The sequence below is a fragment of the Pan troglodytes genome, chromosome 21 (genome assembly GCF_028858775.2).
Source record: "Pan troglodytes isolate AG18354 chromosome 21, NHGRI_mPanTro3-v2.0_pri, whole genome shotgun sequence".
Taxonomy (NCBI): Eukaryota; Metazoa; Chordata; class Mammalia; order Primates; family Hominidae; genus Pan; species Pan troglodytes.
This window is the reverse complement of record NC_072419.2, coordinates 8,006,314-8,028,960: the sequence shown is the minus strand read 5'-3', so window position 1 is coordinate 8,028,960 and position 22,647 is coordinate 8,006,314. Positions and strand designations below refer to the sequence as shown.

The 22,647-nt window shown below is 43.4% G+C and overlaps 2 long non-coding RNA genes across 2 annotated transcripts in view; both read right to left on the bottom strand.

Moving 5' to 3' along the window:
- Positions 1-22,647, bottom strand: part of LOC104003489 (uncharacterized) — a 53,629-nt gene that overhangs the window by 26,568 nt on the left and 4,414 nt on the right. Inside the window, exon 2 of the long non-coding RNA XR_001712066.4 lies at positions 22,538-22,615. This is a non-coding gene — a long non-coding RNA (uncharacterized LOC104003489). The remainder of the gene's footprint in view (positions 1-22,537; positions 22,616-22,647) is intronic.
- On the bottom strand, positions 3,862-18,291 carry LOC134809198 (uncharacterized). Its single transcript, XR_010154308.1, has 2 exons — positions 13,248-18,291; positions 3,862-6,904 (listed from the first exon to the last, which is right to left on the bottom strand). It is a non-coding gene; the product is annotated as an uncharacterized LOC134809198 (long non-coding RNA).

Here is a 22,647-nt window from a genome sequence, read left to right as displayed (position 1 = left end):
AACTGAAAATAAAGGGATGGAAAAAGACATTCCTTGCAAATGGAAACCAAAAAAGAGCAGTATATTTCAAGACAAAAACTATAAAAAGAAACAAGATCATTATATAATAAAGGGGTCAATTCATCAAGAGAATATAACAATTGTAAACCTATATGCACTCAACACTGGAGCACCCAGATATATAAAGTATATATTATTAGAGCTAGAGAGACAGACTCCAGTACAATAACTGGAGACTTCAGCATCCCACATGCAGCATTGAACAGATCATTCAGACAGAAAATCAACAAAGAAACATTGGACTTAATCTGAACTATAGATTCCATCTATAGACCAAATGGACCTGAAAGATATTTATAGAACAGTTTATCCAATGACTGCAAAATACACATTCTTCTCTGCACATAGATCATTCTCAAGGATAGACCATATGTTAGGCCCCAGAACAAGTCTTTAAAAATTCCCAAAAATTGAAATACTATCAAGTATCTTCTCTGACCACAATGGAATAAAACTAGAAATCCAATAACAAGAAGAATTTTGGAAACTGTACAAGCACATGGAAATTAAACAATATGCTCCTAAATGACTAGTGGGTCAATAAAGAAATTTAAGAAGGAAAGTGAAAAACATTTTGTTATTGTATAAAAAATTTACAAGTAGAAAAAAATAAGAAAAAAGAAAAAAATTTGTTGAAATAAATGAATACGGAAACACAACATACCAAACCCTATGGGATACAACAAAAGCAGCACTAAGAGGAAAATTTACAGCAATAAGCACCTACATCAAAAAAGTAGAAAAACTTCAAATAATCTAATGATGCATCTTAAAAAACTAGAAAAGCAAAAGCAAAACCCAAAATCAGTAGAAGAAATAAAGATCAGAGCAGAAGTAAATAAAATTGAAATTAAAAAATACAGATCAATGAAACAAAAATTTGTTTTTTTGAAAAGACAAACAATGTTGATAAATTTAGCCCAACTAAGAAAAAAAAAGAGAGGAGACTCTAATAAAATCAGAGATGAAAAGGAGACATTAAAACTGATACTGCAGAAATTCAAAGACAATACTATTATTAGACACTACTATGAGCAACTATATGCCAATAAATTGGAAAATCTAGAAGAAATAGATAAATCAACCTACCCAGATTGAACTATGAAGAAATCCAAAACCTGAACAGACTAATAACAAGCAATGAGATCAAAGCCATAATAAAAAGTCTCACAGCAAAGAAAAGCCCGGGACCCAATTGCTTCACTGCTGAATTTTACCAAACATTTAAAGAAGAACTAATACCAATCCTACTCAAACTATTCTGAAAAGGGAATACTTCCAAACTCATGCTACAAGGCAGGTATTACTCTGATACCAAAACCAGAGAAAGACACATCAAAAAAAGAAAACTACAGGCCAGGATCCCTGATGATCATTGATGCAAAAATCCTCAACAAAATACTAGCAAACCAAATTCAAAGACACATTTAAAAAATCATTCATGGCCGGGCATAGTGACTCATGCCTGTAATATGGTGAAACCTCATCTCTACTAAAAATACAAAAATTACCTGGGCATGGTGGTGGGGGCCTGCAATCCCACCTACTTGGGAGGCTGAGGCAGGAGAATTGCTTGAACCTGGGAGGCGGAGGTCACAGTGAGCCATTGCAGATTGCGCCATTGCACTCCAGCCTGGGCGACAAGAGAGAAAGTCTGTCTCAAAAAATAATAATAATAATTAATTATGACCAAGTGAGATCCATCCCAGGAATAAAAGGATGGTTCAACATATGCAATTCACTCAGTGATACATCTTATCAACAAGAATGAAGGACAAAAACTACATGATCATTTTAATTGATGCTGAAAAAGCATTTGATAAAATTCAACATCCCTTCATGATAAAAACCCTCAAAAAACCGGGTAGAGAAGGAATGTACTGCAATATAATAAAACCCATATATGACATATATGACAGACCCATCACTAGTATCATACTGAATGGAGAAAAACTAAAATCCTTTCCTTTATGATCTGGAATAAGCCAAGGATGCCCAGTACACTATTATTCAACATAGTACTAGAAGTCCTAGCTAGAGCAATCAGACAAAAGAAAGAAATAAAGGGCATCCAAATTGGGAAAGAAGAAGTCAAATTACCCTTGTTTTTAGACAATCTGATCTTCTATTTGGAAAAACCTAAAGGCTCCACCAAAAAACTGTTAGAACAGATAAATTCACTAAAGTTGCAGAATATAAAATCAGCATACAAAAATCTGTAGCATTTCTATATGCCAAGGATGAACAATCTAAAAAAGAAATCAAGAAAGTAATTCCATTGGGAATAGCCACAAATAAAATACCTAACAATAAACTTAACCAAAATAGTGAAAGATCTCTACAATGAAAACTATAAAACATTGGTAAAATAAATTGAGGAAGACACAAAAAATAGAGATATTCCATGTTCATGGGTTGGAAGAATCAATATTGTTAAAATGTCCATATTATCCAAAGCAATCTACAGAGTCAATGCAATTCCTATCAAAATACCAGTGACATTCTTAATAGAAATAGAAAAAATTCTATAATTTATATAGAACCACAAAAGACCCAGAATACCCAAAGCTATTGTGAGCAAAAGGAACAAAACTTGAGGAATCACATTACCTGGCTTCAAATTATACTACAGAGCTATAATAACCAAAACAATATGTTAATGGCATAAAAACAGACAGACTAGTGGAACAGAATAGAGAACCCAGAAACAAATCCATCTGATCTATTTAAACAAAGATGCCAAGAATATAAATTTATATTTATAATATATAATATATTTATATATTATAAATTCAATAAATGGTGCTGGAGAAACTGGATATCCATATGCAGAAGCATGAAACTAGACTATCTCCTGCAATATATACAAAATTCAAATTAAAATGGATTACAGATTGAAATCTAAGACCACAAACGATGAAACTACTAAAAGAAAACATTGGAGAAACTCTCCTGGACATTGGACTGGGCAAAGTAATACCTTACAAGCACAGGCGGCCAAAGCAAAAATGAACAAATGGGATCACATGAAGTTAAAAACCTTCTTCACAGCAAAAGAAACAATCAACAAAGTAAAGAGACAACCCACAGAATGGGAGAAAATATTTGCAAACTATCCATTTGATAGGAGATTAATAACCAAAATATATAAGGAGCTCAAACAACTCAATAGGAAAAAAAAAATCTAATAATCTGAGTTTAAAATGGGCAAAACATCTGAATAGACATTTCTCAAAAGAAGACATACAAATGGCAAACAGGCGTAGGAAAAGGTGCTTAACATCATTATCATCATCAGAGAAATGCAAATCAAAACTACAGTGAGATATCATCTCACCCCAGTTAAAATGGCTTTTATCCAAGACAGGCAATAACAAATGCTGATGAGGATGTAAAGAAAAGGCAACCCTCATACACTGTTGGTGGGAATGTAAATTGGTACAAACACTATGGAGAACAGTTTGGAAGTTCATCAAAAAACTAAAAATAGAGATACCATATGATCCATCAATCCCACTTCTAGATATATACCCAGAAGAAGGGAAATCAGTATATCAAAGAGATATTTGCACTCCCATGTTTATTGCTGCACTATTCACAATAGCCAACATTTAGAAGCAATGTAAGTGTCCATCAATAGATGAATGAATAAAGAAAATGTGGTACATATACACAATGGGGTACTATTCAGCCATAAATAAAGAATGAGATCCTGTCATTTGCAACAACATGGATGAAACTGAAGGTAATTATGTTAAGTGAAATAAGCCAGGCACAGAAAGACAAACTTCGCATGTTCTCACTTATTTGGGGGAGCTAAAAGTTTTTTTAAATTGAACTCATGGAGATAAAGGTAGAATGGTGGTTACCAGAAGCTGGGAAGGGTAGCTGGGGGAGTAGGGAGGGAAATGGGGATGGTAAATGGGTATAAAAATATAGTTAGACAGAATGAATAAGATCTAGTATTTGATAGCACAACAGGGTGACTACAGTCAACAAAATTTATTGCACATTTTAAAATAACTAAAAGAGTATAATTGGATTGTTTGTAACACAAAGAAAGGATAAATGCTTGAGGTGATGGATACCCCACTTACACTGATGTGATTATTACACATTGAATGCCTGAATCAAAATATCACATGTACCCCATAAATATATATACCTACTATGTACCCCAAATTTTTTTTAAAAAAATTAGCAAATCAAATCCAACAATGTATAAAAATCATTATACACCATGATTTGACCAAGCAGGATTTATTCCAGGCATGAACAACTGGTTCAACATTCAAAAATCAATTAATGTAATTCATCAAATCAATAAGTTTAAGAAGAAAATCATGTGATCGATCATATCAATGGATGCAAAAAAGGCATTGCCAAAATCCAACACCCTTTCATAATAAAAACTCGCAGCGACCTAGGAATAATAGGAAACATTCTCAAATTAACAAACGGGAGTTACAATAATTCTACAACTAACATCATACTTAATGATGAGAAACTGGATGTTTTCCCCCCTAATATTAGGAACAAGGCAAAGATGTCCCCTTTCACCACTCCTATTTAATATTGCACTAGAATTTCTTGCTAGTGCAATAAGACAAGAAAAGAGAATAAAAGGCATGCCAACTGGGAAAGAAGACATAAAACTGTCTTTATTTCTGTGTACAGGATGGCATGACTGTCTACATAGAAAATCCCAAAGATTCAACAACAAAAGACTCCTGGAACTAATAAGTGATTATAGGAAGTTCACAGAATATAAAGTTAATATTTAAAAGTTTAGTGCTTTCCTTTATGCCATCAATGAACAGTTGGAAGTTGAAATTAGAAACATAATGCCATTTACATTACCACCAAAAATAATGAAATACCTAGGCATAAATCCAACAAAATATGTACAGGATCAATATAAGGAAACACAGAAAACTCTGATGACAAAAATCAAAGAAAATATAAATAAATGGAGAGATATTCCATGTACATGAATAGCAAAACTCAATAATTTTAAGACGAGAATTCTCCCCAACCCTATCTATAGATTCAACACAATTCCAATAAAATTCGAATAAGTTATTTTGTGAATATTGACAGATTCTAAAGTTAATATGGGAAGTCAAATGACCTAGAATGACCAACACAATCCTGAAAAGGAACAGTCAGAGGATTAACACTACCTGACTTTATGACTTACTATAAATCTACATTAGGCAAGACTGTGTGGTATTGGTGAAAAAACAGACAAACTGATCAACAGCACAGAATAGAGAGCCCAGAAACACACCCACATAAATATAGTCAAATTATATTTGTCAAAGAAGCAAAGGCAATTCAGTGCAGGAAGAGGGAAGAGGATAATCTTTTTAACAAATGGGAAAATCCAGACAGTCCTTCCACCTTTTATAAAAGTTAGATCAAAATGGATCTTAGACTTAAATGTGAAACATAAAACTACAAAACTTACAGAAGCTAATATAGGAACCAATCTATGTGGTTTGTGGTTTGGCGATGAGTTTTTAAATTCAACACCAAAAGCACAACCCATGGAACAAAAAATTCTTAAACTGAACTTTATTAAAATTAAAAACTTCTGCTCTGTGAAAGAATGTTAAGAGAATGAAAAGGTAAGCCAAAGATTAGAAGTTATTTGCAAAACACATTAACTGATAAAGGACTGGTATTCAAAATTATAAACACTTAAAACTCAACAATAAGAAAAGAACCTAATTTTTTACATGGGCAAAAGGTCTGAAAATTACACCTCACTAAAGAAAATATGCAGGTGACAAATAAGCATAGAAATGAAGATCCACATCATATGTCATTAGGAGATTGCAAATTAAAATGAGATTTCACTACATATCTTTTAGAGTGACTAAAATCCACAAAACTGACAATACCAAATGCTGGCAACAGAATGCCCTTTCATTGCTGGTGAGAATGCAAAACGCTACAGCCACTTTGGAAGAGTTCAGCAGTTCCTTATAAAACTAATCATATTTGCACCATAAGATCCAGTAATTGCACTCCTAGATATTTACCCAATTGAGTTGTAAACTTATGTCCACACAAAAACCTGCACATAAATATTTATAGTAGCTTTATTCACAATTGCCAGAAACTGGAAGCCACCAAGATGTCCTTTAATAGGTGAATGAATAAACAAAGTCTGGCGCATCCATTCAATGGAATATTATTCAGCAACAGAAAGAAATGAGCTACCAAGCTAAGAAAAGACATGGAAGAAACAAATGCATATTGTTACATGAAAGAAGCCAGTCGGAAAAGTCTACATAGTGTATGATTTCTACTATGACATTCTGCAAAAAGCAGAACTATAGGCAACGTAAAAAGGTCAGTCAGTGGTTGCCAGGGGTTTGGTGTGAGGGCAGAGGGTTAAATAGGTAGAGCACAGAGGCTTTTCAGGGCAGTAAAAACTATTCTGTATGACAGTGTGATGGTGGATACACAATATTATGCATTTGTCAAAACCCCACAGATCTGTACAATACAAAAAAAGAGAACCTTAATATAGACTATAGTTAATAATAATGTATCAATATTGGTTTGTTAATTAAAACGAGTGTCATTGGTACATAGTGCCAGACTGTGCTCCATAGGTTCAAAGGGCCCTGCTTCATGTACTCTTTCCTTTGTGGTCTTTGTGTCATCAACCAAGTTGTTAGGGTTGATTTGCAAGGTAGCTGGTCCCCTGGTTCTTTCCTCTCCACGTGAGCCTCCACAGAACTGCTTGAGTGTCCTCACAACACGGTGGTTGGTTTCCCCCAGATCCAGTGATCCAAAAGACCAACATGGAAGCTGCAGTGCCTTTTATAACCTAGTTTGGAAGTCACACATTGTCACTTGCATCATACTCTACTAGTAACAGATCAGCCCTGATTCACTGTGGGAGGAGACCACACAAGGGCATGAATGCCTAGGAGGTAAGGGTCATCTGGGACCATCCTGAAGGCTGGCTACCACAGGCCCAAAGCCTGTTTCTAGACCCAGCTCCCGCAGGTCTTGAGGTTCAATCCCTACTTCCAACAGTGGGACCTTTATTTTTGGTTTCTGGTCGAGAAAGATTTTGAGAATGAGTGTATATGTTTATATTTATGTATGTATTTAAAATTTTTTTCTATCATTTTTGTGTTTTTCAAGTAAAAAGATAGATTTTAGCATGTGCTAATCTATCCATTTGATCCCCAAATCTCCTATTTCTCTTCTAAAAGTTTATTTTTCCATTATAAAATTACTACAGCTTTATAGTAAGAGAGGTATAGAAGAATTCAAAATCTTATCCCTTCCAAAACAACTTGTAATAATTCATTATTGTCTTTTCTTCCAGTATTTTTAAAATAAGTTTTTTTTTAATTTTATAAAACATGTAGCTAATGCATATTCATTTTGGAAAAGTTATTTAATAGATAAAAACCAAAAACAATAAAATTACTAGCATTTGTAATTCTTCACCCCGATTTATTTATTTATTCTAGGTTTATTCTAGGTTTTTTTCCTGTGCACACACATAAAAATTCATATACATATATATACCCACACCTTTTAAAAGTGGGTTTCTACTGCATATGCCACTACTTGCCTGGGTTATTAAATTTATTCTTGGAGTGTCATTTAAATTCCTGAAGAGCAATCTGCTATATGAGTGTGTGTGTGACATTCTTTAGTCAATCACTATTTTTAATCACCTAGACTTTTTTTCACTACTATAAACGATGTGATGAAGATCCTTGGGTAAATCTTCATTCACCTCACAGTTATTCCTTAAAGCTAAATCCTAGAAGTAGTAGAACTCTTGGTTCAAAAAGTATGTACACTTTTCAGGCTTTTGATACATTTTATCAAAATCCCTTCCATCAGGTCTTCCTCTTGAGGCAGGAAAATAGGGTCTGGAGGCAGGGAACATAAGGCCAATTCACACTTCAGCTATGACAGGAAATATCCTCTCCATGAGGTATACACCAAGTAAGTGACTTTGTAACTTTACTTCATCCTCTTCATTTACACAGGGCATACACGAAGTAACCAATGGAATCCTCTAGAGGGTATTTAAACTCCCAAAAATTCTGTAATGGGGCCCTTGAGCCCCTATGCTTGGGTCCATTCCCAAACTGTGGAGTGTACTTTCATTTTCAATAAATTTCTGCTTTTGTTGCTTCATTCTTTCCTTGCTTTGTTTGAGCGTTTTGTCCAACTATTTGTTCAAGACGCCAAGAACCTGGACACCCTCCACCGGTAACACTCTTACAATTATGCAGTTGTGCAGTGCATAGCCGTGCCACTATATGTGGCACTGTTGCCCACTTAGCAATGAGGAGCGCATATTTTCCTGCATTATCACCAAAACAATGTTATCATCTTTTATTTATTATTATTTTTTTGAGTCAGGGCCTTGCCCTGTCACCCAGGATGGAGTGCAGTGACGCAGTCTCAGCTCACTGCAACCTCTGCCTGTCAGGCTCAAGCCATCCTCCCACCTCAGCCTTCCGAGTAGCTGGGACTACAGGCATGTGCCACCATGCTTGGCTAATTTTTGTATTTTTTGTAAAGATGGGGTCTCACTATTTTACTCAGGCTGGTCTTGAACTCCTGAGCTCAAGTGATCCACCTGCCTTGGCCTCCCAAAATGCTGGGATTATGGGTGTAAGCCACCATGCCCAGCCTGGATGTTATCATCTTTTAAATGTTTACTAAATGATGAGTGAAAAAGTATTTTGCTGTTCTATGCTTTTTTTTTTTTGGAGACGAAGTCTCACTCTTGTCACCCAGGCTGGAGTACAATGGCGCTATCTCGGCTCACTGCAACCTCCGCCTCCCAGGTTCAAGCAATTCTCCTGCCTCAGCCTCCCGAGTAACTGGGATTACAGGCGCCCACCACCACGCCCGGAAAATTTTTTGTATTTTAAGTAGAGACGGGGTTTCACCATGTTGGCCAGGCTGGTCTCAAACTCCTGACCTCAGGTGATCCACCCTCCTCGGCCTCCCAAAGTGCTGGGATTACAGGCATGAGCCACCGTGCCCGGCCGTTCTATGCATATTTTTAATATACTGTAAGTGTGGTTCCAGTGACTCACTGAAGAAATATTTATTAAGGTCCTATAACACAATAGTAAACAAAAGAGTCCCCGTCGTCATGGACCTTAACTTCCAGTGTATGCATTGCATACGTGTTTGGGTGTCCTGCCCCTCACCTGTCAGGACAGGGACACCCCCATCATGGGCTCCTCTCTGCTCTGGAAAGACATTAGATGTGACCCATCACAGCCTCCTCTGTATACACCAGGCAGACAAAACCTCCCGAGCTGTCTCTCAATGTTGGCAGACTGACCACTTCTCAGTCTTCACAGGGGAGAACTAGGGAAGAAACAATCTCTGCCAACCAATGGCATTCAGACCTCTCCTGTCATGTTTGATGGATATGAGGTGGTCCCTCAGTGGAAATAATGGACTCAGGACACTGGCGAGATGAGCTTGAAAGAGTTATCTGGGTCACGGGAAGACTGGAATGGTAATATTGAAGCTTTAGGAACTAGGGAAATTCGACCTTGGTGAACATTACAAGGGCAGGCCTTCACTGTTATGTACGTTCTTCTGGAAGTGATGGAAACTGAATATAAAAGACTTTGTGGCATAGCAGGAACTCAGCCTTTTACTCTGTTCTGGAAGGATCCTACCTACTCAGAGAAAGTAGCAACCACTGCACAGGGAACTGGGGAAGGTCAAAAGCCAGGCCATGACTGGCTGCATCTGCTCTTGCTCTGTGGCCATCTCACTACCCTTAGCTAAAGTAATGTGAAACATGGGGTGTCTATATCATGCGCGTGTGTGTATGTGTGTGTGTGTGTGTGTGTGTGTGTGTGTGTGTGCATTTGTTCTCTTCTGGGCCATCTGTTGTCCTCACAGCCCTGCAGTGAGTCAGACTCAGCCATCAGATTAAAAGTGGGAAAGGAGCAGAAGTTCCAGGCAGGAATGAGGCTGCCTTTTAACCAAGCTCAGCTGTAGCATAACTCACTGGGGATGGCTGAGTGACAGGACTGGAAGATGTCCTTTGGGGCCACAGCCCGGGGCTGTGAAGCCAGTGCAGCAGTGAGACACTGGGAAGGGGTTTTTGCACAGGCTGGGAAGAGGCGCCCAGTGGCAGCCATGGGGCAACTCCAGGAACAGGGGTCCTTGAGAGCATCACAGATCAGCCCCTTCACGTGAGGGGCCCCTACTAAGCATTAAAAGGCCTAGCTAGGTGTAAGGATAGCTGGGGAGCAAGAAGGATAGCTGGGGAGCAAGAGGAGAAGGGGATGGGCAGATGAGGCTGACCTGGCCCAGCACCAGCATGTGTTTGACTCCTAGGTGGGTGCCCAGGGTTGGAGCAGGCAAGCATTTGTCATTCACTTCTGCCCAAGGCCTGACATCTCCATCATCCGGGCTAAGCAGAGCAGGGAAAGGATACCCATCTGAAGCACAGAGAGGGTATGGCTTCCCTAAGGACACATAGCATAATCAGGCTTAAGACTCAGAAGCAATGGCTCCCTGTCCCGGGTCACTCCCTCGTTCACTCCTTTCTGGGATGCCCATTAAGGACCTCTCCTTATGATCATCAAAACATTTACTGAGCACAATAGGGCAGTGGGAGACCCACCTTGTACAGGCAATGAGGGGGACGTAGTCTGCAGAACAGTTGAAGGTAACAAGAAAACCACCAAAAGTAGGTCTGCTTTTTAGTATCACTGCACTGGCAATTTCAAAGTCAGTGATTAAATTAGTCCAAAAAACCTTCCATTAGTCTTCAGTTCTAAACAATCATTGTGGTTATGGTTAAGTTTTAATATGATATTAGCACATTTAAAAACCACCTGTAATAAGCATTGTATATAGACATTAATCCAGAGAACTTCCAGTTATATACTTGGCCCCCAACACACCCAGACTCAGCCAGGGGCATTTGTTTCAAGTTTGCTAGCAATTTGGAATGCCTCAAAGAAATGGTAACGATGATCGTAACTCATTCTCACACACTACCTCCCCATCAGCACCATCTTAAAGTTTCTTGAATGAGGGTGTGCCCGAGAATGGATGTCCAAGAAATCTGCCAGCCAGCAGGCAGAGGGGGAGTTAGGTGTTGTCACTATCTGCTATCCATTTGTTTGGGTGGCTGTGATAAAGTCCAGTGGAATTTTACCCGATTCCCTAACTATCACTTAAAATGACTTTTAAAATGATGCCACATGGAAATAACAGATTATATTGAGTATACAGAAGACTGATTTACTGCTAGCCAGACAATGCGATTGAAAGAGAAGGCTGGGCATGGTGGCTCAGGCCTGTCATCCCAGCACCTTGGAAGGCTGAGGTGGGATGATCACTTGAGTCCAGGAGTTTGAGACCAGCCTGGGCAACATGGCAAAACCCCATCTCTACAAAAAATAATTAGCTGGATGTGGTGGTGCATGCCTGTAGTCCCAGCTACTCAGGAGACTGAGATGGGAAGATCACTTGAGCCCAGGAGTTAGAGGCTGCAGTGAGCTATGATCATGCCACCGCAATCCAGCTTGGGCAACAGAATGAAACTCTGTCAAAAAAAAAAAAAAAAAAAAAAAAAAAAAGAAGAGAGAAAAGAAAAAGGAAAGTAAAAATTGCTAAACACCTCCAAAGTCTATGTAGGAAATACGTAAATGGTGGTCCATTTCCAAGATGAAGTGCCTCAAGTAGGCCTGGGTCTGCCAGCTACAGAAGGACAGAATATACTAGGCCCTTGCTTTAATAGCTGGAGCCTGCTTGTTGGGGTGCCCTTAGTTGCTCTCATCCGAACCTAAGAGTTTAGTCTAGAATGAAAATTTACTAGCCTGCAAAATAGCTCACTTTATCTATTCTTTTATCAGCCTGCCTGACTACCTAGGTCATAGGTCAAATACTTAAAAAGCCCTTGAGCAGACTATGATTGCAATGCATTATGGGCTGCAACAAAATGCAACGAGACAACCCTAAAGAAAACACCCAAAACCCCTACCTGGCCAGGCGCGGTGGCTCATGCCTGTAATCCCAGCACTTTGGGTGGCCGAAGCGGGTGGATCACTTGTCAGGAGTTTGAGACCAGCCTGGCCAACGTGGTGAAACCCTGTCTCTACTAAAAATACAAAAATTAGCCAGGTGTGGTGGTGGGGGCCTATAATCCCAGCTACTCGGGAGGCTGAGGCAGGAGAATCGCTTGAACCTGGGGGGTGGAGGTTGCAGTGAGCCAAGATCATGCCACTGCACTCCAGGCTGGGCGACAGAATGAGACTCCATCTCAGAAAACAAACAAACAAAAACAACCCTACTCAACAACCAACAGGTGACGTCTAGGAAGATTGTGACTCCATAATACTCAGCCTATGAGGAACCAGGAGAGGGACCTGCACACTAGAGGATAAATTGCTTGTTGTAACTGTGCGGGGTATGCCTGCCCACCAGACGCCCGATCTTGCAAGACTGTATTAAAAGTCTCACTTCCGCTATTCTCTGTGTCTCTGAGTCCATTCTTTGGGTTTGGACGGGTGAGTTTGTTTCTCACAGTCTAGACTCTAGATGTGAAGAACTTTGATCATATCACCAAAGGAGATGGTGGTACGCAATTTTATAAGTAAAAATACACTAGTGTCAGTTTTTTTACAAGGGAAACCTGATTTGCATCTTTTTAATTAAAAAAAAAAACACTGTTATTAGGTCAGGTGCAGTGGCTCAGGCCTGTCATCCCAGCACTTTGGGAGGCCGAGGTGGGTGGATTGCTTGAGTTCAAGACCAGCCTGAGCAACATGGAGAAACATCATCTCTACTAAAAATACAAAAATTATCAGGGTGTGGTGGCATGTATCTGTAGTCCCAGCTACTTGGGAGGCTGGGAGGATGAGGCGGGATGATGCCTTGAGCCCAGGAAGCGGAGGTTGCAGTAAGCCGAGATTGCGGCACTGCACTCCAGTTTGGGCGACAGAGCCAGACCTTCTCAAAAAAATAAAAATAAAAATAACCTGTTATTAAGCAGATTTAATATTTTCCTTTAAAAACTCATCGTACCTTTGATGGCAGCATAGAATTAAGTAACATCAACAAAAGTCAGGCTTTTTCTAGCTGTAAGCAACAGAAAACCCACTTCAAACTGGCTTCAATGAAAAAGACATTTGATTGTCTTGTACCTGAAAAGCCTAAGGGTGAGCAGTTGGCTTCACGCACAGCTGGACTTGAGGGGTTAAGCTGCATCACGAGGCCCTGGTCTCTCTCTCCATCCCCAGCTCCGCCTTTTCTGCAATGGCTCCATTCTCCATGGGGGCAGGATGGCTGCCAGTTAACTCCAACCTCAAATCCCCTCAGGTTTGAAGCTTCCAGACTTCTCCATAATCAGGACCAGTTCTAAGCCTGATGCCATGGGCTGGAACTGGGTCACATGCCCCACCCAACCCCCATTCCTCTGAGGTTTGGGAAATGGAATGCACAGATCCGCAAGCCTCTCTTCCCCTTTTGGAGCCAGAAGAAGAGTCAACTCCATCCACTGCACATGGCTGAGGTGGAGAAGAGGAGGCTTCCCCAGATGAAAATAGAGGACAGCTACCATAAGGGGAAGTAGATAACAGGTGACCCCCAAAGGCCATACCTGGAAGGTAATTATGTAAATGTATATTAATATGTAATAATAGTTGGAGGTTCAGAAAGGTGACGTCTGAATCACCCACCTGCCAGCCCAGGTGACCCAAGAGGGAAAGCATCTTTGTTAGACCATCTGGCAGAACGGGAGTGTCCATAGTGTTCCCTGGTATGGTAGGGGTGGGAAGCCAGAGGCTACCAAGGGAGAGTGACTTGCCCAGGGCCACACAGCCACCCACAGGCAGCGATGAAACTAGAACACAAAACTCAGGTGTCTCGTTCCCTATCCAGTGCTCCCAGCTGGCCTTGTGAGGGCAAAAAGGGAGTTCCAGGAGGGGTCCTCCAGCTTGTTCATCACCCCTGGAGGAGCGGCTCCAGCAGGCTCTCCTAGCTGCCATGGTGGATATTTTCAACAAGCCCCTTCCGCTCCCCTGCCCCCAGTGCCCTGGGATCTCCCAGTCTGTCTCAGGTGAAAGGAGGGGCAGGTCAGTCTTACCCTGGAGTCCTGAGTCCCACAGGCCTTCCCAGTCTTGACAGCACCAATCTGTGGCCTTCATCTTACATAAAATGCAGTAAGAGCCCTAGGCAAGGGCCTCTACCCTCTCCAGCTCTTTCTGAAGCCACCACCACCAGGTCAGGCTGGGTCTTCCTGGGCTCCAAATCTCCACCCCACCGGATCCTAAGATACCAGCAGTGCTCCCACAGCTGCGTTCAGAGCTAGCACCCCTCTGACATTAACCCACCAGCCAGGCTACCTAGGGGACTTCTCCGTGGGAATGCTTGGGTGCAGCAATGATTGAGCTGGCGAGGGAGGCCTGTCTTGAAGTACTGTTTGCATAAAAGCACATTATTTTATGTCGATGGTGTTTATTTGGATAAGGGAGTTATTATGATAGAGATTAAAAGGGGCTTAAGCACCCCCCAGCCCACACCTTGGTGCCACCACTGTTATCAGCAGTTTAAACGAGAGGCACCACACCTTAACTCAATGACAGCACCAACAGTGGAAATCCAGACCCCTCAGGTAATGGGAAGAACAGACTGGGATGTGGCCAGGACACATGGACAAGGTCTTCCCGGCACGTTAGCACTGTAAACAAGGATGATATTGATGACACAGAAAACTGGCAATGATAAATTAAGTGAAAGGGGAAAATTATGAGAAAGTATGTATAACATGCATATAATCATATATGTATGTATACACATATAAAGTTATAGTAGTTAAGAGCATAGGATGTGAAGCCAGTCTGCCTGGGTTCAAATCTTTCACCTCTTACTTACCTTGAGCATTTCATTTAAACTCTCTGTGCCCCAATTTGTTTATCTGTAAAATGAGGCTAATCCATCTAAAGTGTCTAACACGGGTCCGGACACACAGTAAGTGCTCAAAAATGTTAGTGGCTAATCTTGTTAGTCTCTTGCACAGGAAACTTGCACCCCCAGCCTTGGTGGTGACCAGGCCTGAGCCTCCCCACCCCTGGCTCAGGAACCCCAGCACCCCGCCACTGCCGGCTGCCCATTGTTCCTGCCTTCCTGTTCTGCCCTGCTCCAGAACACAGCGGGAGCAGCTCCAGCCAGACAGGAAAGCATCCGTGTTCTGGCACCTGCCCCAACTCCACCTTCAGGGTGCTCAGCCAGGCCCCTCCTGCCCCTTGTTGGGAGCACTGAACTACCAGTCTTCAGACTGAATCCTACTTGTGTTTTCTCAATGGAAAAACTAGAAAACGAAGGAACCCACTCGACAGGGCCACCTGAGGGTTGAGTAAGATCATGTGTGCAACAATGACAATGGCTGTCCTCATACTGTCTCGCTCAAGATCAGCTTTCAAATGCTGCTTCCGGCCAGGATGCAGGGGGGACCAGCTCCGCCTCTAGTGTCTGGGGCTATTTCTGAGATCATGCTGCCTCTCCCTATCTGACACCCAGAATCCCCCCAGAAAGAAAAGATAGACACTTCCCTGAGATTAGAAGCTAGCTATTCAATCTAGGTGAACATGCCATTTTGGAGATTAGACAAACTGAGCCCTGGAGGAGTCAAACGACTCCGAGTAACCCAGCCAGCCACTGGCACAGGTGTGGTGAGGAGCCAATGCCAAAAGTGCGTGAAAGAGCTGGGCAATGTTCCCAGGCTGGCAGCCAGGAAACCAGGGCTTGGGGTCACTGGATCCTCAGGTGCAGTGAAGAGGCAAGGCCAAAAGTGGGTGAAAGAGCTGGGCAACATTCCCAGGCTAGCAGTCGGGAGAGACCAGGGTTTGGGGTCACTGGATCCTGGCTCTGCTACTGAATTGCTATGTGACTGTTCTGTGCCCCTGCTTCCCTTGTCTGGTGGCTACAGGAAGGCAGATGTGGCTCATCACCCTGCCTGTGCCATAGTCTGGCTGCATTACTGAGTCATTTGACCTCTCCAGGGCTCAGTTTGTCTAATCTCCAAAATGGCATACTCACCTAGATTAATGAGCTAGCCCCTGATCTCACGGGAGATTCTTTCTCATCTTTCTGCTGCCTTCTCCTCCATTTCTCTGCTCAGAAGGGGAACTGTGTCAGCAGATCAGGGCTGGCTATTGGAGGCTTTTGGAAGAGTAAATCCAAGTCATAGCTTCATGTCTCTCTGTGCTGGGTAGGACCAAGGCTGGGCTTTTTTATTTCAATAGGTTTTGGGGTACAGGTGGTTTTTGGTTACATGGATAAGTTCTTTAGTGGTGAGTTCTGAGATTTTGGTACACCTGTCAACTGAGCAGCGTACACTGTACCCAATATATAGCCTCTAATCCCTCAACCTCTCCCACCCTCCCCTGTGAGTCCCCAAAGTCCATTATATTATTCTTCACCTTTGCATCCTCATAGCTTAGCTCCCACTTAAAAGAGAGAACATCACGAAGTCAGGAGTTCAAGACCAGCCGGGCCAGCATGGTGAAACCCCATCTCTACTAAAAATACAAAAATTAGCCAGGCATGGTGGTGTGCGCACCTGTAGTCCCAGCTACTTGGGAGGCTAAGGCAGGAGAATTGCTTGAACCTGGTAGGCAGAGGTTGCAGTGAGCCGAGTTCCCATGCCACTGCACTCCAGCCTGGGCGACAGAGCGAGACTCCATCTCAAAAAACAAAAACAAAAACAAAAGAACAAAAAAAAACCCAAGAGAATATATGATATTTGGTTTTCCATTCCTGAGTTACCTCACTCAGAATAATGGCCTCCAGCCCCATCCAAGTTGCTGCAAAGGCCATTATTTTGTCCCGTTTTATGGCTGAGTAGTATTCTATTGTGTATATATACCACATTTTCTTTATCCACCCATTGGTTAATGGGCATTTACATTGTTTCCATATTTTTGCAATTGCCAACTGTGCTGCTATAAACATGTGTGTGCATGTATCTTTTTCATACAATGACTTCTTTTCCTTTGGGGAGATACCCAGTAATAGGATTGCTGGATCGAATGGTAGTTCTACTTTCAGTTCTTTAAGGAATCTCCATACTGTTTTCCATAGCGGTTGTACTGGTTTATATTCCCACCAAGGCTGGGCTTTTGACCTGCTTTCTCCCCACCCCCACCTAAGGGAAGCCGAGAGGACCTGTGTGTCCACAGGTTGGCTTTGACATGACATGTATGACACATGAGATGACACAAAGTAGCAGCTGAGTGCCCACTGTGCAGTAGTGAATGTCCTGTCAACAGAGGGCATTTACTGAAGATTTGAGGATGGAGGAGGAGCTGGGGCTTGCATCATAGGAAGGCAACAGCTTCAGAACCTGACTCTATTCTCAGAGTACCCTCCTACTTGCCTTCACCCTCCCAGGGGACTTTCCCTGGGGGTCACTATACTGGTCCAGCCTCTGTCCATCATGCTACCTTCCTTCTCTTGCCCCCTTTTTGCACCCCCATCTTGTGCATTGCCACAGGAACCCCCAAGTCTGTTTGAATGGGGGAGGGCATCAGGGGCCAGAGTGCCCCCATCTCCGTCAACTCCCCCAAAACTGTCCCAAATAAAGTCACCCCAAAGAAATCTTAGGAATATATTGTGCTTTTGTAAGCACACAGTCTTACAATATGCCCCCGCCAAACTGACTGCCTCCCCAAAGCCCCTCTTTGCCAAGCTCCTGCTCTCAAATTTGACCACCCAAATCCAGCATAGGGCTCAGCTGGGCAGAGTCTTCTGCTGAAAAGTCCACCTTCCATAGAAGGCTGCTGGGAGTAGACACGAGTTTCCCCACTGTTACTCATCCATTTCATCTTCATCAAAATTCTGCAGGTTAGGGAATACTGCCCCAATTTTGCAGAAGTGGAAACTAACGCTCCTGCCTGGGACTGTGTCTTAGTCCATTCAGGGTGTTGTAACAGCATACCTTAAACTGGGTAATTTTTTAACAGGAATTTACTGCTTATAATTCTGGAGGCTGGGAAGTCCAAGATCAAGGTGCTCTCTGCTTCAAAGATTACATTTTCTTACTGCATCGTCACGTAAAGGGGCAAACAAGTTCCCTCAGACCTCTTGTATAAGAGTCCTAATCTCTGCCCTAATGACGTAATCACCTTCCAAAAGTCCCCACCTCTTAGTACTATCACACTGGAGATTCAGTTTCAACATAGGAATTCTACCTACAGTGGCAGGTTGCGCTGTCCAGCCTCGGCCCCAGACTGCAGAATGTCAGACGTCTTTCCATCTCTTCAGCCCCTCACTCCCCATGTAGGTCCCAGCAGGGCTCGGTGCAGCCTCCCAGGCCACATCTGCTACCCCTGCCCTGACACAGATGATCAGAGCCGGCTGGCAGACACTCTGGAACAGAGGCCTGAGGTTGTTATTAATGTCATCCTCCTATATTTCCTACTCTCTGCCTTCCAGGCATGTGGTGGGATGGCAGCTCCCTGTTCCCTTGTGATTGGGAGGTGGGGTAACCTGGCCAACAAGGTGTGAGAAGTGACATCTGTCATTTGGGCTGGAGCACTTAATTGCCAGACAAAGATCTCTTTCCCTCTGCCGTGGCTTCTGACGGCCTTTGAGATGGCAGCTGCTCCATCACCCCCAGTCCTGGAGTAAGGAGACATGGGGACCCTGCCAGCCCTCGACGGGTAGTAGCGTGCATGAGAAAGACACTTCCTATTATGAGCCACCAAGATTTCAGGGTTGTTTGTTGCTGCAGCATAACCTGGCCTACCTTAACTCACACACATCTCCAAAAAGCAAAACCAAGATGGAGCTCAGAAATAGCATGAAGGACATTGTGTTTGGAGACCAAATGCTCATAGTGGACATCTTTGGTGTTCACGCCACAGCAGGGACTGGAAGTGGCAATAGAGTTGGCCCTTTGTGGGGCCTTAGTACAGTTAGGGCAAACCTCAGAGAAAATCCATCCAAACTCTTCCCTGGCCAAATATGGAGACTGAGGCCCAGAGAGGGCAGGGCTTGACAGCATGCTATAGTAGAGGCTGGCACAGAACCTGCTAACAATAGACTGCCTCCATTTCCCAGTCTCCCATGCAGCTCTATGTGGCCATGTGATCAAATTTTTGCCACCTAAGGACTTCTTTGTGGGTTTCTTAAAGAGAAATCTGTGACTCAGCTGCACCAGGGTAGGAGACTCCTAGAGGTTCAGAGCCAAGGCCTGGCCTTACCACTCTTGGGGTGTGTTGCCTTGGGCAAAGTGCTTCACTCTGAAGCTGGGAATTATGGTGAACAGATGAGATCAGTGTATGCCCAGTGCCCAGCAGAGCACCCAGTGTGCAGGAGCTCAATAAATGCTACGCTTCCTGTTATTAGCATTCAGCAGTAGGAACAAAGCTGGGATGACATAAGCCAGGGTCTTGCTGCACTACCCAGATTCCACGCAGAGGGCTGGAGTGTAGAGCAGCTCCTTCTCTGCCCAGCCGACATTCTCTCTTCTTCTGGGAAGAGCATCTCTATTTTCACTCCAATCAGATGACTGTTTCTGTGACATGCAGCCATGAGAAAGTAGGAAACTAACATTTACTAAATGCCAGCTGTGTCCTAGGTACTTCACATGGTTACCTCATTTAGTCTTCAGGATAAGTCTACAAAGAAGGTAGGTGTGGAAACTACAGCTCAGAGAGGTTTAGTAACATGTGCAACATCACAGAGCTGGGACTCAGATCGGATGCCCCAGCCCAACCCATCTTTTAAATAAGGGTCAGCCATTTAAGTTTCTAACTGTGATTGACTTTTCTAGGAGGGGCATTTATTCACTCAGTCAATATTTACTGAGGCCAGGTGTGGTGGCTCACGCCTGTAATCTCAGTACTTTGGGAGGCCAAGGTGGATACATCCCTTGAGCCCAGGAGTTCAAAACCAGCCTAGGCAACATGGCAAAACCCCATCTCTACAGAAAATACAAAAATTAACCAGCTGTGGTGGCATACGCCTGTGGTCCCAGCTATTCAGGAGGCTGAGGCAGGAGGATTGTGGGAGGCTGAGGCAGGAGGATCTTGGGAGGCTGAGGCAGGAGGATCGTGGGAGGCTGAGACAGGAGGATCACTTGAGCCTGGCAGACAGAGCAAGACCATATCTCAAAAAAAAAAAAAAAAAATTTACTGTGAGCCTGCTATGTGCCAGGCATAGTACTAGGCCTCAGGGTTAAGACAAGCCCCTGCCATCATGGAGCACCCATTCCAGATGGCATGGAGACTTCACCTCATGAGCCAACTCTAGGTGACGGTAGCTGCCTGCAGCATTATGACGAGAGGATCCGGAGAGGCCTCTGGGCCCAGCAGGAAGGACATTAGTGGTTGATTACTCAGGGTGCCATGGGTGCTATCGGGGAGTTTCTGAGTGTGTGCTGTTTACTGGCCACCCAAAGTTTTAGACTTGTTCATACAAATATATAACAAAGCAGAAATATAGTCTGGTCAGAGCACAGTTCCACTCCTTATTTTGAAAAGAGTAACTGGCTGGGTGTGGGGTCTCACACCTGTAATCCCAGCACTTTGGGAGGCTCAGGCAGGCAGACTGCTTGAGCCCAGGAGTTTGAGACCAGTCTGGGCAACATGGCAAAACCCTGTCTCTACAGAAAATTAAAAAATTAGCCAGGTGTGGCAGTGTGAACCTGTCGTCCCAGCTAATAGGGAGGCTGAGGTGGAAGAATCCCTTGAGCCTGGGAGGTGGAGGCTGCAGTGAACCATGATTGCACCACAGCACTATGGCCTGGGTGACAGAGCGAAATGCTGTCTCAAAAGAAGAGTGACCACTGTAGAGCTAATAACTTGGCCCTGCCCTCAAGGAACTTAGGGTCTAACTAGTAGCCTAAAAGGTACACATGAATACAAGATGATGATTACTAAAGAATGCAACACGAGCGTATGATCCAGAGTCAGAGGCGGGAGAGGCCACATGGATGTGGGGGATCCCAGAGGCTTCCTGGAGGAGCTCAGTGGTGGATGTGGCTAGGTGGGTGGGGGCAGGAGAAGGTGTTCCAGGGGCAGCGGCAGGACAGGCAAAGGTATGGAGTCAGGGCAGGTAGGAAGTGGGTGTGCGGCGGGGCAGGAATGGTGGGGCTCCCAGTCCAGCTGAGGCAGAGGTGCTGGGGGAGTGCTGAGGAGGTAATAAAGGGAGTGGGCTGTGGAGGTCTCTATGTCAGCCCTGGGAGTTTAGTCCAGACCCTGAAGCAGGAGGGAGCCACTGAAGAGTTCGAGCAAGGGCATGCCCAGTGAAAGATATTTCCAGGTGGCTGGAAGTCAGTGATGGGTGGCAACTATCCAAAGAGGGAATAGAAAGAGAGTCCCTGTAGGTATTAAATAGGTGGGAGTTAGGGGACCTGGGCTCCATGCTGACATGCTGGGACCACAGGCAAGCCCCTTACCTGGAAGGGCCTGCTTCCTCCTCCCTCTTCTATAAAGGCCCTTTCAGGTCATGACTGAATGAAGTGAGGTGGGGGAGGAGTGGCTTGGTTTAGTTAGGATCTCTATTTTCCACTTTGCTTTGGCCTTGGACACCTGACCTAAGGTGGGTCCATCACCCACGTTACCTCAGCTTCAGGCCCACACAGCTTACTCTGAGGTTGCCCCACACCTCAGCTTTCTGAAACAGCGTGTCCCATAGAAGAGAAGACATGGCCTTGGCCCACTTTCCAGCTAACTTGAGAGAGAAACTTTGCCTCTGTGCCTCAGTTTCCCCACCTGGAGGAATGGTGTGAGTCACACCTACTCTGCAGGGATGGCACGAGAAGCCATTGAGATAATGCCTTTAAAGTGCCAGGGGTAGAATCTCTGTGCTCTCTGGGAGTAAGTGCTGAATTAGTGGCAAATGTCTTTCTTGTTATTATTCCTATTGTGTGTTTCCTGTGTGGGACTCTGGGCTGTAAGCTCTTCATTGGCAGGCACAAGATCTGACACCCAAGGCTAGTGCAACTCTGCCAGGTGGGTCATGGAGACTGTGACGTAGGCCTGCCTGGCCCAGGAAGCAGCCCAGATACTGACACACCCTGAGTGTGTACAGCGTCAATCCTCATGGGACTGCCCAGCACACGAGTCCCTCGTCCCTCCCCAGGCACCCAGTGCGACAGGCACCCTCACCCAACCAAACCCACCAGGATCTAAACTAAATTCTTCCTCCTTTTCTGTTCAAATTTATATAATTATTTTTGGAATAAGTAGTACATTTAAGCTTTTCAAAATTTAAGACACCAAAAATGTGCCATAAAAAAAAAAATCTCCACCTCAGCACACAGCTCCTTAGATCTGCTCCCAGGAGACAACCACTCTAAATTCCCGTTACAATAATCAAACTTAATTGCTTCCCCCTTACAAAAGTCATGAGCATTCAGAGCAAAAGCTAACTTAAAAAAAAAAAAAACCACCTTGGAACACACAAAAGTACAAACTGAAAACCTCACCCTCAACGCCGCCGCCATCCAGAGATACTCAGCATTTTAGTGTATGTCCTCCTAGACTGCTTTCAACGCACATCCACTCTACAAAAAATGAAAAGAAAATGCAAGAGGAG